We start from the raw sequence: 17206 nt of genomic DNA, 5'->3' as shown, positions 1-17206 counted from the left end.
AACTAGCTTGGTTGCTGTAACAACCATCCTGACTGTACAATCAGGCCCTAGCACCGAACCTACTCCATGTACAGTCGGCGGGGGGCTACGCGGAGAGCGGATGTACTATGGAGCCACCATGAGACAAAAGCTCATCCCATCGGCCACTCGGAAAGCCAGTGTACTAAAGTCCGGGTGGAAGGGTTTAGAGGGACACAACACCAAATCCAGAAAGTGCCAGGGTTCCTGCGTCTGAAAGAAAAAGAGTCATGTATAAGCATTATCAATCACATTTCTCGCGTATGTAGGTTGGTTTAACAACAGCAAGAAAGTGTGGTTTTATACCGCTTTGGATAATGTTCCAACGACGGGTATCAGAAGTGGGCGCGAGACATAGCATTCAAGTGGGGACTCGAACACTGGAACTGAACATGCCGTGCCAGTACTTGAACTACTAGGCTATACTATCACTCTGTTTACATACAGAAACCAGTATCAACCTTCCCATCTATACCTAAATGGCTGTATACTATAAGAGAATGATTGTACACTATACTGTGTACACTGTACAGATGTACAGTGTACATCTATTAAACAGACATTCATTGAGACGCATATTTTCTTGCTAAACGTTCAAACCTGAAACTCAAGTTGTAACTTTGGAGTAGACGTCATGGTAATCAAGGATGCATTGCATTAACATTGTTTGAACCCCCTACTTCCCCACCCCACCTCCGTTTACATACAGAAACTAGTATCAACCTTTCCCATCTATACCTAAATGGCTGTATACTATGAGAGAATGAGTGTGCACTGTATATCAAGCAGACATTCATTGAGACGCATATTTTCTTCCAAATACAGTTGGAAACACCTGCTTGCATGGTCCTCTGTCGACCTTCCGAAGAATCCGTGGTCCTCTTCTGTCCATGGGATGTCTTCTCGGCAGTCGTCCTGCCTCTGGAGGACTTCAGGGTCTATTTCCGTCCCCAGGTCGATGGTATCCCTCTTCCTAATAGCAAAGTTTGTACATGTTACATCAATGGTACTTACTGTGTATATAAATGCAAGTTATATGCCAACACATGCTAAACGTTCAAACCTGAAACTCAAGTTGTAACTTTGGAGTAGATGTCATGGTAATCAAGGATGCATTGCATTAATATTGTTTGAACCCTTTCTTCCCCACCCCACCTCTGTTTACATACAGAAAGCAGTATCAACCTTTCCCATCTATACCTAAATGGCTGTATGCTATGAGAGAATGGGTGTGCACTGTATATTAAACAAACATTCATCAAGACGCATATTTTCTTCCAAATACAGTTGGAAACACCTGCCTGCATGGTCCTCTGTCGACCTTCCGAAGAATCCGAGGTCATCTTCTGTCCATGGAATGTCTTCTCGGCAGTCGTCCTGCCTCTGGGGGACTTCAGGGTCTATTTCCGCCCCCAGGTCGATGGTATCCCTCTTCCTAATATTAAAGTGAATATATGTTACATCAATGGTATTTACTGTGTATATAAATGCAAGTTATATGCCAACACATGCTAAACGTTCAAACCTGAAACTCAAGTTGTAACTTTGGAGTAGACGTCATGGTAAATAAGGACGTATTGCATCAAACATTCTTAAACCCATTACTTCCCCACCCCACCTCCGTTTACATACAGAAACCAGTATCAACCTTTCCCATCTATACTTAAATGGCTGTATACTATGAGAGAATGAGTGTGTATTGTATATTAAACAGACACTCATCAAGACGCATATTTTCTTCCAAATACACTTGGAAACACCTGCCTGTATGGCCCTCTGTCGCCCTACCGAAGAATCGGAGGTCCTCTTCTGTCCATGGAATGCCTTCTCGGCAGTCGTCCTGCCTCTGGGGGACTTCAGGGTCTATTTCCGCCCCCAGGTCGATGGTATCCCTCTTCCTAATAGTAAAGTGAATATATGTTACATCAATGGTACTTACTGTGTATATAAATGCAAGTTATATGCCAACACATGCTAAACGTTCAAACCTGAAACTCAAGTTATAGCGTTGGAGTAGACGTCATGATAAACAAGGATGCTTTGGAGAAAAGATTGTTTGAATACCCCTACTTCCCCACCCCACCTACGTTTACATACAGAAAACAGTATCAACCTTTCCCATCTATACCTAAATGGCTGTATACTATGAGAGAATGAGTGTGCACTGTATATTAAACAGACATTCATCAAGACGCATATTTTCTTCCAAATACAGTTGGAAACACCTGCCTGTCTGGTCCTCTATCGCCCTTCCGAAGAATCCGTGGTCCTCTTCTGTCCATGGAATGCCTTCTCGGCAGTCGTCCTGCCTCTGGGGGACTTCAGGGTCTATTTCCGCCCCCAGGGCGATGGTATCCCTCTTCCTAATAGTAAAGTGAATATATGTTACATCAATGGTACTTACTGTGTATATAAATGCAAGTTATATGCCAACACATGCTAAACGTTCAAACCTTAAACTCAAGTTGTAGCTTTGGAGTAGACGTCATGGTAATCAAGGATGCATTGCATTAACATTGTTTGAACCCTTTCTTCCCCACCCCACCTCTGTTTACATACAGAAAACAGTATCAACCTTTCCCATCTATACCTAAATGGCTGTATACTATGAGAGAATGAGTGTGCACTGTATATTGAACAAACATTCATCAAGACGCATATTTCCTTCCAAATACAGTTGGAAACACCTGCCTGCATGGTCCTCTGTCGCCCTTCCGAAGAATCCGTGGTCATCTTCTGTCCGTAATCTTCTGAGATATTTTGTCTATCAGAACCTAGTGACTTCTCCAACTCTTCCTAGTTAGGCAGCATAACTTTGGGTGCTAGCTATCCCTAGCTCAATTGTATAGTGTGTTGTTAATTGATATGTTAATACTTTGAATTGTCTTCAGACTGCTCTTTAATCAAACACATGTGTTAGTTATTTGTGATGTTGTTTCGTCCTGATATGACTGAAACATTCGCCATGTGACGTTTAGATTTAACTAACTCGCCCCAATCTTGTTAGTTTCAGAACTTGAGTTGTTTAACTTTGGCATGTAACTTTTACACCGATTTCTCGCAGGTAAGTCTTTTATCCTTGAGGAGTAACACAACAGCTTCAAGTAGTTCAGACCTTATCACCCCTAGCCTTTCCAGCATTCAGTCCACATTAAACTGACACGCAGTGATATAGCTGGACTAATGCTTTTGCTGACGTCAACTCACATTCATACTATTTCTTGAAAAGTCGCCGCTATTTTCTGTACAACTCAGGTGCATATTTCTGCTTAAGAACAATGCAATAACCTACATTGTAATACTCATCATGTGTTCATTCAATAACCGGAAGTTGTCATTCATAACATTATTTTCTGAATTCTTACCTTTTTCAAATAATTCACAGTGAGAAATAAAGATAAAGTACGAATGATTGCATAGATGCATAACTTTATTTTGATGACATCTCTCAGTTGTACATACCACCAATTCTATCTGCAAAATAAGTCATTGGATCATTGAAGAAGTTGTTTCTGAAGTCCGCCTCTGCAGGGTGGCCTTTGTAAGGCATCCAGAGCTCGCATTTGTGGTTACCGAAACAATGGTTAGTCCAGGTAAGAATATAAGCAATTCTTGCTGCTTTAGAGTCGGTCTTCAGAATGTCTAGTACATGGTCGTTCCAGAAGTTATGTAGACGATCGATACCATTGTTGAAGATACCCGTCTCTGTCAATGCAGGGATTTTATCCCTGGCTTCAGCAATCTCCACCAGTTCGTCTAAGGTTCTCTTCAGGTCTGTTACAGGAGGTTGGTTTTCGTTGGCGAAGTAGTAATCAGTGCCGAGTACATCAACAAAGTCATCTCCTGGATACACTTTCAGGTAGTCATTTTTTGTCTTGAATTTATCTGGGCTGACGCAGTAAAGAATGTTATGGGCGCCTCTTACGTCTCTCAGGTAGGTCATAATGTATCTGTACAGATTAATTAATCATTCGCAGTATTCTGGGTCTCTTTCGAAAGTCCCCACCAAAACCATCCTCCATTTAGCTCATGAAGGATGCGGAAAACGAAAGGGATTGGTTTGCCGCTTGAGTCAGTGAAGTTTGAGTGCCCAGTCGGCTATCTTGTCCAGATTCTCTTTATAGATGTGGTTCTTGTCCCCACCTGGAAGGATCCGTCTGACAGTGTGAAGAACGTCTCCATTATCCTTGCTGACCCAAGGGGAACCCCCTGTCACGGGGTTGTTGAGATGCTGTGATATCGTGACTATTTGCCCCCGAGCATACGCAAGCTTTGCCAAATAGGTAAGGGTGATGATGTGGTCGTCAGTGAACTGAGCAAAGTCAAAGCCAGATACTGCAGGATATTGTCCAGTAACACCTTTTGTATCGGAGAGTTCATCCGTATCCCCATTTTTTACTTGTTGCGCCTAAAATGAAATGATTAATCTTTCAAAAGTGGCCAAGGGTTAAAGTCATTTCTGTGAATAAGTTTGTCGTCCTCGGAGGGTATCTAAGTTCCTGTTTCTCCAAGTAATTTTGTATTTATAATATTTTAATTGTACTATCTCTGTTATTTTAATTGTTTTTGACTACATTGGTCGACAATTGATGACGACTGAAAGTATGATGTAAATCCAGCTAGGAGCCTTGGAGGAAGCAACTGTACTGTAAGTTACCATGGGGGTCAACTTTCAGTTGTTGGCAATCTATAGCCTGTTTCACATTGTATTGTCCTCTGTAGTTCAAATTTCTAAATTTAATTACTGGTTTCAAATTTCAATCTGTGATAATCTAGTTGTTTCACTGTCCTTTGCTGACAGGAATTTAATATTTACTATGAATTTTAGAAGACTGAAAATATTAACTCTCTCTCTCTCAGTCTCTCTCTCTCTCCCTTACACACCTCAACGAGTAAGAAGCTTCTGTTCATCAAGATTATGGTTTACATTGGACGATTCGATTCAGTCAAAGCTTGTATAATATCCAAGTCAGGATCGACTTTCATGACTACGTGAATGGCAACAAAATACACATGCATGACTATTTTGTGAGAATGTATCACTCAGCAGAGTCAAATGTGAAGTCATAATGTTTAACTTGCCCAGAATATGTAGGCCTGTATGTTTCCGTCATGGGTGAGAGTCTGCACCAAATACGGCGGATGACCTCCTTGGGCTCCAAGCCACGTATCTTCTTGATGGCCGAACATCACTTCAGAGGAGTTTTGAGCAAGGTCTTTCATGTTGTTGAATAGGTTCCTCGTCTCTTGGGTAGCTTTCTGATCTACTGGGCCACAGATGGCAGACCCCAGGAGAAGAATTACTGCGGGTAAGTGTCTGGGAAGCAAAGATACTCAAACACCGATGTGCCGAAGTCTGTGTGACCTATGTAAATACTTGGAGCTATCCGGGGTTTGACAACACCATAAAATGGTGGTTTAAATGGTGCTCAGGTTATGTGTTACACCGAGAGACCGTAAGGTCTTCTCATAAAACATCTACACAGTAGTGTTACTTACTTAATTGTTTCAATCAGCCATCAAGTTTGGCATTTAATGAAACCTAAACCTGGGAAAGATTATTGTATATTCCGCTTCATTGAGGGTAATCACGATGGTGTAGTGTAGTGGTAAAACAATCCCGTCTTAATCTCGGCGTTTCAGGTTTAATTCTAAACACTCGTGGAATGTACAGATACCGTAAAATAGATCTCTGTTGTGGTCTGAAATATTGCTGAAAGGGAAGTAAAACCATACGTATTTACACACTCAGTTATCTAAGACACATCATACTTTGATTCGAATTGTTAGCATTTGGACGATCATGACTATCATTTGAAGAGTATATGAATCACGAATAAATGAGTTTATTTAGTTTAGTGCACAAAAAGCTGATAATGTCAAATATTCCATATTTTTCGTGGCAATAAGCATTTTTCTGTTTGTTCAAGGCATAGTTGGTGAATTGAACCTACACCGAAGCGATGTTAAGGCAGATACTGTAATCCTTCCTTAAGGTTCAAGGTAAAACATCTGCCAAGAGAAGACACGATGGGGAGTTGAAAATAGTTTATTGTTCATGGTCCTTGTGACCTTGTGGCTAATCTGCCGGGCAGATGCCTCAGCCAATCCATGTGTTCTATATATTCTATGTAACTGCAATGTACTACTGAAGTATGATTTCAGTGTCTACTGGTTAAACTTAAAAAAAAAACTGCTACATCTTCAAATTACAAAAAAGCAGATTTCAAATTAGTCTCACCTCATTATGTCTTCAACAACACTGGTTGCCGCCAGACTAACTGAGATAACGACAGTCAAGCCTAAAAAATACAAATGCTAAGTCACACATATAAGGTACCTGCGTGGCCTAGCTGTCTGCAGTGCAGAAATGTCAAGGTCAGATTGTGTGACCTTGACAGACATTGTTCACGCGTGCTTAGCGTCAGAGACGCAATTGCACTTCTGATAGCCATTTAGCTTGACAACTTCAATGCATGACAATTAATTTGGACAGAGACCCCACTAATGTTCTGCACCGCCGTTTGTGATACACTGTGTCCATAAAAGAGAGAGTGATGCCGTATATTCATATATATAACACGCCGTTCAATGCATTTTAAGCAATGATATCGTATATCGTATATCGTATATTAAGCGTATATCAAATCAAAATGCGAATATCCTTGAAGATCCTTGAGTTAGACTTGGTTTTCAGCAAGCCATGCATGTCGCAAGAGGCGACTGACGGGATCGAATAGTCATAATCGATGACTTATTTGACAAAATTCATGCTATCCTTGTTCCGTAGACAGATGCTCATGTTTAAGAAATACAGTTCGTTCTACCACCATGTATAGTGTAATAAAGCACACTTTCGCCCTGAAGTATTATCGTTAAAGCACGAGGATGCTTGCAAACATTACCGTGTCTCTGTAAAATTTTGAGTCGAACTATGAGACATTTTACATAAGCGTAATATTTCCACCAGTGATGTTAGCTGTGTGATGCAAATGCAAGAAACGGGATGCGTCGCAGCAGTTTACTGTGAGAGGCCTTAGGAGGCGATGGCAACTGACATCCATCGTGACGTCGGTTACATTGTGACGTAATGCAAAAAGGTTCGATTACGAGGGGGCAGACTGGAATGGCGCAGTGACGTCAACACATTGTGATGTAATGTAAAAAGTGCACATTATCGTCACTAGGGTGTGTTATGTCCATTGTTCTGGCAGGTCGATTTTCTGTGTATCAACCTTCTATCTGCACGTGCAGAGGTTGACATGATGTTAACAACCGGGTATGTAATTTGACAGCTGGACTGGCTAACCTGGGGTAGGTAACTCACACCTCGGCTTCGCCTCGGTCATTGACTTATCTCCCCACGGAATTTTGGACATCGGTAATTTTCAAATATTGTTTTTCGGCTTCGCCTGGAAACAATATTTGAAAATTACCTCTATAAAAGTATCAAAAGGGTGTGAATACAGCGATTCCGTTCAGGTGCCAATCTAAAATAATAACATGAACAAGGATGTTTGGATTTATTTCATTGTGAAATTTACAACGCAGTTGTCCATGTGAATCTGGTGCCTGGTTTGTGCTGCCGACAGCGTGATGGTGGAGCTAGAGGTTGCAGAGGTGGCCTTGCCATGTTCCTGGTGATGCAGTCTCCGTTGACGCGCCAGTATCTCCCAGCTGTTCGTCATTCAGTATGGCGTTTACTATGGCTTTCTGGTCCTCACTGGTTCTGGTGTAACTGCGCACACCTGTTTCAAAAGAAAATTGCATCAAATTAGCAATGTAGCATATGTAGTTAAACTCAACAATGCGACCTCAGTTTGAAAGAAACGAACTTTCTCCACTTTAATGATTGCTTTAGTGAAAAATAATACACACCTGTAACGCTCCTGTGTCCAGTTCGTTCCATCAATGGTTCGCTATCCCCAGGCTGCTACAGACGGGTTGCCGTGGTAACCCTAAGCGAGTGGTTCGTCTTGTAGCCCTGCACACCAGCCTTCCGACACATTTCAGGGACAATCTTCTGTAGCGTGTTGTGACCCAGTGGCTGTCGGCTGTACCTGGAACATGGGAGAAATGGTGATTATAGACTGACCAATCCAATACTGAACGCTTGGTGTACTGCATATATTCAATAATTATCATCTTTAATTTTATTTTCATTCATTTCTAACAATAAATCTGCTATTCATTGACTATTCTGTATAGGATAAAGTGTATACAAGATGTACACTTGTTTGAACGAGTGGTCTGGTTTGAATGTGAAACAGGTTTCATTTCGTTGATATAATATTTAGTAACTGTTTTAATATCCTTATGACTATTGGCATCCCTTACACTGTCACATTAAAACCGGAAGTTGTAAACTCACGAAACACTTACCAACACTTAGCTGTCGGAGATTGAAGAGCTTGAAGGTAGAAAGCGTCATCATGGCCGTCTGGAGGACACAGTAATGAGTACTTCTTAAACAGACGAACATGGCATCGGGCAGGATTACTAATGGTGTGATGTTCGATCTCTTTAGGGGTAACTCTTCTGTGCTTCAGCCCCCCTTGCACAGTTCTGGATTAATCTTCCCGGTAACACAAGTACTCGTGTCCTTCAGGACCCATCTTAAGGGATATTTGTGAGTTTTTGTGTTTTAGCTTTCTGTGTTCGTAGCCACTACGAAGTCCAAAATGTTTGCCATTAAGGTAAAGCAAGGTGTTCACCAGTACTCGCGGGTTCTGGTCTCCAAGTTGACCACTCCTCCGTAGCAGCTCCTCCTCATCAACACTGATAGCTTCAGCTTTCTTAACGCATTGTCCCAATCCCTTCCGTGTCAGTCTTTTCATCTCTCCGTCAAGAACCTGGCGGAATTCTTCGAACACATCAGACTGGAGAAATTCAACATTTACTTTAGAAACAGTCTTTATGTATGATTGTATACTCATAACTATCTGAAAGAGTGAATTCGGGGGGTATTCCAAGCCATCTTTTTTTCTGACTTCCAGAACAAACTTTGACATGAAATACGCCAACTCGTCAAGTCCCATATTTTCCAAAAGAGTAACCGGTTTTCGTCCCGCCGCTGGGTGTTAGTAGGCACAGCATCCAACGCACGCTTCCCAATTTCACCATCATTAACCTCATAAAAACGTTCAGCAGTTTTACCTTTTTCTTGTAATTCTTTTTCAATAATTTGAGATGCTTCCAACAATTCTGAGTCGCTATCGCTATTGATATGGCATGAGTCCGCTTCTTGCGAGGCCCGACAAAGCTCATCATCAGAATTCATCTTGCACATTGACCTATTTCCCCAAACCACGTGTACACATAACCTTGGCGGTGCAGGAAAGGCACGTGCGACAAGCAATGGACGAGTCCATTCAGCGCCCACGTGGTGTAAGTAGGTTAGCACCCCCACCCCCACCCCCCACCCCCCACCCCCTCTGCGGGTGATATGGATTCAACGCTCTCGCCTTACGGCTCGAGCGTTGATATCCATATCACCCTTGAGGAGGGTGCTAACATATACATAAAGCATTGTCGGCGCCTTTGACCTTTCACCGAAGCATCTTAGAATGTTGAATACGGGGTTGTCGAAAGTCCTTTATTTGCAGACCGCCAGGATATAGCTGAAATATGTCTGAGTGCGGCGTTAAATGACAAACAATCACGTCATAACCTCAGTAGCCCACTTCTGGTATTCCCGTCGTGATAATGTTGGGATATTGCTGAAAATGTCAGAAACCATGCCCGGTCACTCAATCTCGCTAAACCATAGCTGAACACCACCATGCCATGACGCGCAGGCAAAGAGCATAGATATAATAGAAACATTTAGCGACACTATCGAATCCATCAAGTGTAAAATTATTGCCCTCCAAATATCTGGTTTCGATTCCCCACAAGGGTACGCTGTGTGAACCGTTTCTGGGTCAACTAGGCTACCCCTACCGCCCCCATCATATAGATAACTGTCATTAGCTGTGATAAAAATATCTGCTTTTGATTATATTAACTTCACCCTAATGGGACGCTTCAACCACTTGACTACCACATCGGCCTAAAACAAAACTCAACACTCAGGGTTCAGGGAGATTACGTACAAACTGCCATGATCTATCTGTGATATTTCGGACTGCTGCACAGACCTAACATACCTCGTGTCACCATTGCAGGTATTTTAACGATAAACCTAGCCTTGTTTGACCTTGTCTGGACTAACGGTAAAGAAAGACCAGGTTCCCTCCTATTGTCGTGCCCGCTACTGAAACGAGTGACAGTGAGTGAGGACGGTTTTACGACATCTTTTGCAGCATTCCTGCAATATCATGACAGGGAGACACCAGAAATGGGCTTCACACATTTACCCATATGGGGACTCGAAGCCCGGTCTTCGGTCTGACGAGAAGACGTTTTAAAATTTCAAAAGAGTTTAAAGGACTTCCAATTCTTAATCAGTGTAGTGTAGGCGTTAGATCAGCAGTCTCAAAATATGTTGCGGACCACTCTATGGCACGATAGATTAGTTAATCTGACGAAAAAGGCTTAAACTTTGCTGTCACCCGTGAAGATAAGAAGTGGCCTTCCACAACCTATACTTGTACCTATTTACGTAAAATTGACTGACATGAAGGAGCAAAGTATCCCTTTAGCCGAACATAAACAAACATTTGTGTAGCTGACATATGGTAAAAGTCCACCTATGGTTGCTGGTATCGGTCGTGACGTCATAAGGGGCGTGTCCTCCAGTCGCCCCAAACCACGTGGAACTACTTTGGCCAAACATGAAGGTGTTTGGGTTGATGCCATTTGTTTAAGACGTTTGTACAGAGCAACAGTCCCTAGAGTGGTGTTCAGATCTTTCGATTCACGCCGAACTGTTGGAAGCAGAAGATATACAACGAAGCAACACCTATCAATGAAAAACAATTCATTTAGGTTTGAGATGAATTAAAGCGCAAGAATACCTTTCCGTGTCATGCAAAATACTCGATGATCACGGAAACAATACAATAATTACTTACAAATACTCGAGAAATAATTCTTCATTTATATATATGTATGAAGCTGGCATTTACATGGGTCTGTTCTTACTGACACCTGTGGACTAATGACAAACCAGAGGATAAAAGATTAAGCGAAATGCGAAACAGTGATTTCACAATTTGATCAGTATTATTAACGTTACGCACGTCATTAATGCTGTTTGTGACGTAATATCGATGGCGTCACAATTGATGATGACATCACATCATATAATGTTTGAAAGCGTGTTCAGTCTGTCTACCACCCATTGTTTGTATGCAGAAAACAGTGTCCATTGCTACTTTTGCTGAAGGGTAGATAATTTCAGGAATTATTATCTTTGATTTGATTGGTAATTTCCTGATTTGAAAATATATTGTTTAAATTGTTTGATATATCAATACGTTTCTTGTTGGCCTCAAGTTGAACACTGTAAATAATCCAGTCTGGTAACACAGTGGTTGATATCTAGAGCACCATCCAACGCAGATTAGATACGGTGTCATGTATCTCAGTCAGATTCCTGGTCTGGTCGCGGTATAAGTGAACAATGGAGTCTGGACCAGATATCCCGGTGATTCAACAACATGAATAGCATAAACATCCGTCTGCACATAGGTGATATGTTTCAACAGTCATTGAGCATGGCCGTCCAATCCCGTTAGTCGCCTCTGAGCATGGGTTACTGAAGGCATAAATGACACGGGACTTCGTGGGCGATACATATAATAAAACAGCTTGATTTTGCGTCAGACCTCTCTACATGGGAGTGACGATGTTGAGCTATACTGCACACTTTGATCAAAAAGGGTAAAATTGTAATCTACATCAGGTAAAATAATGACAAGTGAGTGTTATGAGAAGGTTATCACAGGTGACCTGCAACACTGAATACATAGTCATGAGACAGCTGATGTGTATTTATAACCACACCACTGGTACACGTTCACAGCATCCATAACGGACAAGAACAACTCTAAGGAGTCTGAACATTTGTCAAGATGACCAAGTTCAAGTGCCTCTTCTGGTTTCTGACATGGACCTCCCTCATCTATTTCTGTACAAGCCAGGACAGTGTTGGGTCTATCATACAAAGACTGGACCAGTTTCAGGAGGAAATGCTTGCTAACAAGGTTGATATGATCCGTTGAAAAAACGGTTGTAAATGGTATTGATGTATCCAAAGCATCCCTGAGAGCTGAGCTGAAGGAAAACATACAGCAGGAAGTGAGAAAGGCGATGACGGATTTTCTACAAGGAGATTCTATTCAAGACATGATTAAAAGACGGATTGTCTCTGAAGTGCAGCATCTGAAACAAAACTACCATCAGATGGAGAGGCAGTTGCATCATGTCGCAAGATCCTTCAGAGACTTCCAGAACAAGACCACCATGTTTCAGGAATCTTTTCTGAAGGAGGAAGGTGTGTTGAATCAAGGGAACTCCAGTATTGTTTGTGTCAGAGAGAAGCATAGTCTGGAAATAGAACTAGAGAAGACAGATTTTACCATTGCCAATCTCCAAGCTGATATCAAGCGAATCACGGCATTGAAAGAGACATGTAAGTCACAAATGTCAAAGATGACAACAAATGTCATTCCGTCTTCTTCTACGCCCGCTCCTCTAAATGTTACATCAACCTCCAAGACATCTGTGTCAACAACGACACCCAGGTCACAGGAGGAAAAAGGTAGGATTTTGTTATCTCTACTCGGGTCATATACCCAACATCAGTTCCGTCAACTCAATCTTCACAGTAACTCTCTTACTGTCTATCCTTATCACACCATGACGGATGTGACATCCCTTGCCTACATAGCAAAGACAAACAAACTTTTGATAGGATTAGGCAACCCTGGTAAGATAGTCTCATCTACCCTTGATACAAGTCACGTGACGGTATTAAAACAACCTGTACGGGCACTTGGCATGGCAGTGGATGAACATCGGGATACCGTATTCATAACCAACCTACAGTCCACGTAGGATCAATCAGCCGCATGTCTACGCAGGGACACACAATTTCACTGCTATCTCTTACATCATCTACGGTAGTAATCCAAAGCAACTAACTCTTGACACAACGAGAAGGAGGATATATTGGTGTGATGGCGAGAAACTATACACTGTGACATATGATGGTCAAGGCATGACAACAGTAGCCTCAGGAAGCCACGTGTAGGGTGTAACTCTTGATCAAACAGCAGGTGTATTGTACTACAGTGTACGGAGGAAACTGATGAAGATGACTGTGTCCAATAATATGGCTACAGAGTTGACCACACTGAACGCCGTTCCATATAACCTGGTACTGTATAGAGGCCCCGTCTTCTGCAGTGGCTATTCTCCTACTATTGTTGGTGCCGTTGAGGTGACAAATAACACTGTGGCATATACTCTCCAGTCAGTCGGTTTGAAAGTATATGATCTTTACTGTATGTGTTTGATTCCCTACACTTACACAAACCAGTGCTTCGTTAACCGTTATCTCTGTTAACCTTTGTGTTTATTATGAAGAAGGGTAGGAAAATGAAATATTTCGGGTTTTATTAACTTTTTTGTGTGCTTGTTTCTAGTAGCCCCTATTTTTCAATGGCCATAGAATTCGGTGTTTCCAGTATATCGTTATTCACCTGGATATCTACCTAGGTCACATTAAAAGCGTTGTACATGCAGATCCTTCAGCAGTTTATTGTTTGTAATGCTTTATACAACAACATTCAACTGAGATTGAAATGCTGTAGAGTAGCCGTGTCTGTAACGACCCAGGTGAGAACTGGTCTTCAGCAACCCATGCTTGTTTGTAAGGCGATAGGCAGGATCCGGTGGTAAGGTTCACAGACTTGTTTGACACAGGCCCTGTTGCGAAGATCAATGCTCATGATGTTAATCACTGGATTGTCCGGTCCAGATTTGATTATATACAGAAAATGGTTATGTGGTTTATGTCTGTGAGCAAGTCGGAAATATTCGGATATACCGATATATATTTCGACAGAAGAAAGGTTAGGTAAGCACGGTCAGATATTACATTCTGAGATTCGAGAAGTGACATAGAATGTTGCTTCCTAAGTATACGAAGAAAGCATGAACACCTAAAAAACAATTGCTGTATATGCTAGCAATGCCGCCGCTTGACCTAACGCACTATACTTGATCGTCAACGACCTGGAGCCCTTCGTTCACTTTTCCTTGTTTGCCAGTAGACCTAGATTATGGCTGATATCTTCGACATCATATTATTGTTGTTTTATGTTCAAACTCATGAAGAGGACTTTCATTAGTTTCCAAAGCACAGTATCACTTTGATCTGCTTTGTTCTCATTAATTAGCTTTGTCATGTAGACTGTAGTAGACCATCTATGGCGTCAAAACTCTAAACATGATGAAGGAGGAAAATGAACACGGTACATGAAAAATTAATAAACGTTCCCTTTAAATTACTGTGCGACTACACATGAAAGTGAATGATTGTTAAATACTGAAAACAGTGAACATATCACCCATCAGAGACACATGTACAGCCTCGTCAACAGTCCACCAGAAAACTGAACTCAGGTCAAAATGTGTAATTGCTTCAGGCAGCATTCGGGATCTTGTAACTTTTTGGAACAGTTTTCCAAAGTAAGTGGTGTCCCTGAGCAGGAAACTTTGAACAAGAGTCATATTACATACTGTGAGTGAGTGAGTTTAGTTTGCTTTTATTCTAGTATTATGCAGCTTTTAGAAATATTCCAGCAATATCATGGCGTGAGACACCAGAAATAGGCTGCATACACTGTCCCCATGAAGGGATCCGGACCCCGATGAGATGTAATTGTAATAGTCTGCTTATACAACGCTACGTACATCACTATCCCAAGTCATAGGATACTATCGTACTTTCCGATATATATTCAACCACCTGGACATCATACAGCCATGCTGCCTGTTAGACGCAATGAACTAAACACTAACATTGCGAGCACATCCTCACGGGTACCCATTTTACAGCTGGGTAAACTGGGACAATATGGATCTAAGTATCTTGTCCCTAAACACTACCCAAATGTGCCCACCTCGGGACCCGAGCCTCCGGGGATCGAACCCAGGCCTTCAGTGTGATAGGCAGACGCCTCACAACTGCACTATAAAATCATTTATTTTTCGTTTTATTGTGAAACAATTGGACAGAATATGTTCTAATTTCATTTGTTTCATTTATTGGTTGTAAGCCGCCTGAACATATGTGATTACAGCCTTAATTGTGTATGTTCATAGTTTAACTAAAATCTATATTTCATAAAAGTACTGCAATGCCACCCTTTTCTGTACATATCTTTCTTTGCAGACCAAAGATCAGCTAGAGTAATTCTGAGACACAATGATACCGATGATTTGCAGTCTGACACACAAAAAATAGACATAAAAGAATCAAACCAAGTGCAAAAAACACCCAACAGACCACCTACAAAAGTACGTAATTTTCGTCACATAATAAAAAATGTTCTTAAAGAAACTGTCATCACTCATTTTTTGTGCATTACTTTACCAGGTTGTTTCAAGTGCGCAGTGGCAACTTAAGGGACAGTGCGAAATCGAGGTATAAGGTAAAATCTATGTGACCAATGTTATTTCCTATGTGGTCTTCATTTACAATCTTTAAATACGTCCTTCATTAACATTAAAATGGAATTATCACCATCATGTCAGAAGACAGATGTGTGGAGTCTAGAGACTTCGAGTGGCATTAACTGGAAGTAGAATGTCAGAAGGCCGATGCTACCATTGTCAATCTCAGAGCCGACATCCAGCGAATCACAGCATTGAAGGAGACAGTCATGTCAGTCACAAATACCACAGCTGATAACAAAGTGTGACTGTATTTCCTTCTAACCCAGCTCCTCTAAATGTTACATCAACCTCCAAGACATCGGTGTTTACAACGGCACTCCGACCAGAGGAGGAAAAATGTAGGATTATGATAGCTTCAGAGTGGTCAAATGTCTCGCATCAGACCCGTCAGCTCATCATTCACTCCCTGAGTATCTATCCCCATTACCCCATGAAGTGTGTCACGTGTATTGCATATGCAGCAAAGACAAAGAAACTTCTCACACGATTTTACACCCCTACTTAGATAGTTTCATCTACCCTGGATACACGTAACGTGACGGTATTAAGGGAAGGTATAGAGACATATGACATGGCAGTGAATGAAGATTGGGACAGCAGACAGCAGGTGTGATGTATAATTATTATAAAGAAATGAGGATGGCTGTGTCCAGCTATGTGAGTAGAGAGGTGACCAAACTGAATGCCGTCTCTCGGAACATGAGACTGTATAGGGGCACCATCTACTAAGTGTACGATCCCGTGCCAATGTTCGGTAAGATAAATACGCTGGTCACTGGTCCCTCGAGGCCGATGGGTTGGTGGGCTCAAGGAACATAAACAAATATCAAGTATACATCAACCCTCAATGTCGAGACGTCGTCAGCAATGTCTTAACATTTTAAGGAAGGCACATGTCATTTAATGTTTCCGATGACGTTAACTCGAGCTGCTGTTTGTGTCATTTGACCTCCCAGGTCATGCATATGTAGAATAGCTCTTCCTAAAATCTGAGATGATGGGGTAATCCCACTTTGGGTTCAAGCAGGAAGCAAATGTACAGTAAGTCACAGTATGATTCTCTACCTTCAGTTGGCATTCTATGTTTTCAGAATGTATTGTCCTTGATAGTTAAAATATTTTTTATTTAATTATTAGTTTTCAGTTTATATCTGCAATAATCTAGTTGTGTTAGTGTCCTTCGTTGACAGGTTTTTAAAATTCACCTTTCACTACTTTAGATCTGTTATTTGATTCCCTTGCAATGCTGTTCATTAAGAGAGAGTCAAGGTTTCAAAATTATAAATTACGCAATTCAGAGTTTACTCAAAAAGCATAATGAGAGAGGAGTCAAGGGACATATCATCAATAACGAAAATGACCGTCCTGGGCATCCATACACAAGACACATCTATTCATTACGTCGTCAGTCCATAAGTCTAAGAAAGTCCCTTCAAGTTCCTGTTGGATCGCTGGGGGTGGTGCACGCTGCTTCAGCTGATGAAGATGATTCCATCGATGTTCAGTGGGGTTCATGCCTGGGACATGCGCTGGCCTAGGCAATACTTTGACGTTAACG

The 17206-nt window shown here is 41.6% G+C and overlaps 2 pseudogenes; one reads left to right on the top strand and one right to left on the bottom strand.

The window, feature by feature from the left end:
• Positions 1-3466: 3466 nt before the first annotated feature.
• LOC137274416 (mannan endo-1,4-beta-mannosidase-like) lies at positions 3467-9298 on the bottom strand (annotated as a pseudogene).
• Positions 9299-12035: 2737 nt separating this feature from the next.
• LOC137274406 (uncharacterized) lies at positions 12036-16153 on the top strand (annotated as a pseudogene).
• Positions 16154-17206: the final 1053 nt, after the last annotated feature.

This window comes from Haliotis asinina, chromosome 1 (genome assembly GCF_037392515.1).
Source record: "Haliotis asinina isolate JCU_RB_2024 chromosome 1, JCU_Hal_asi_v2, whole genome shotgun sequence".
NCBI classification, from domain to species: domain Eukaryota; kingdom Metazoa; phylum Mollusca; class Gastropoda; order Lepetellida; family Haliotidae; genus Haliotis; species Haliotis asinina.
The sequence above is the reverse complement of the archived record's forward strand: the minus strand, read 5'-3'. Positions and strand labels throughout refer to the sequence as shown.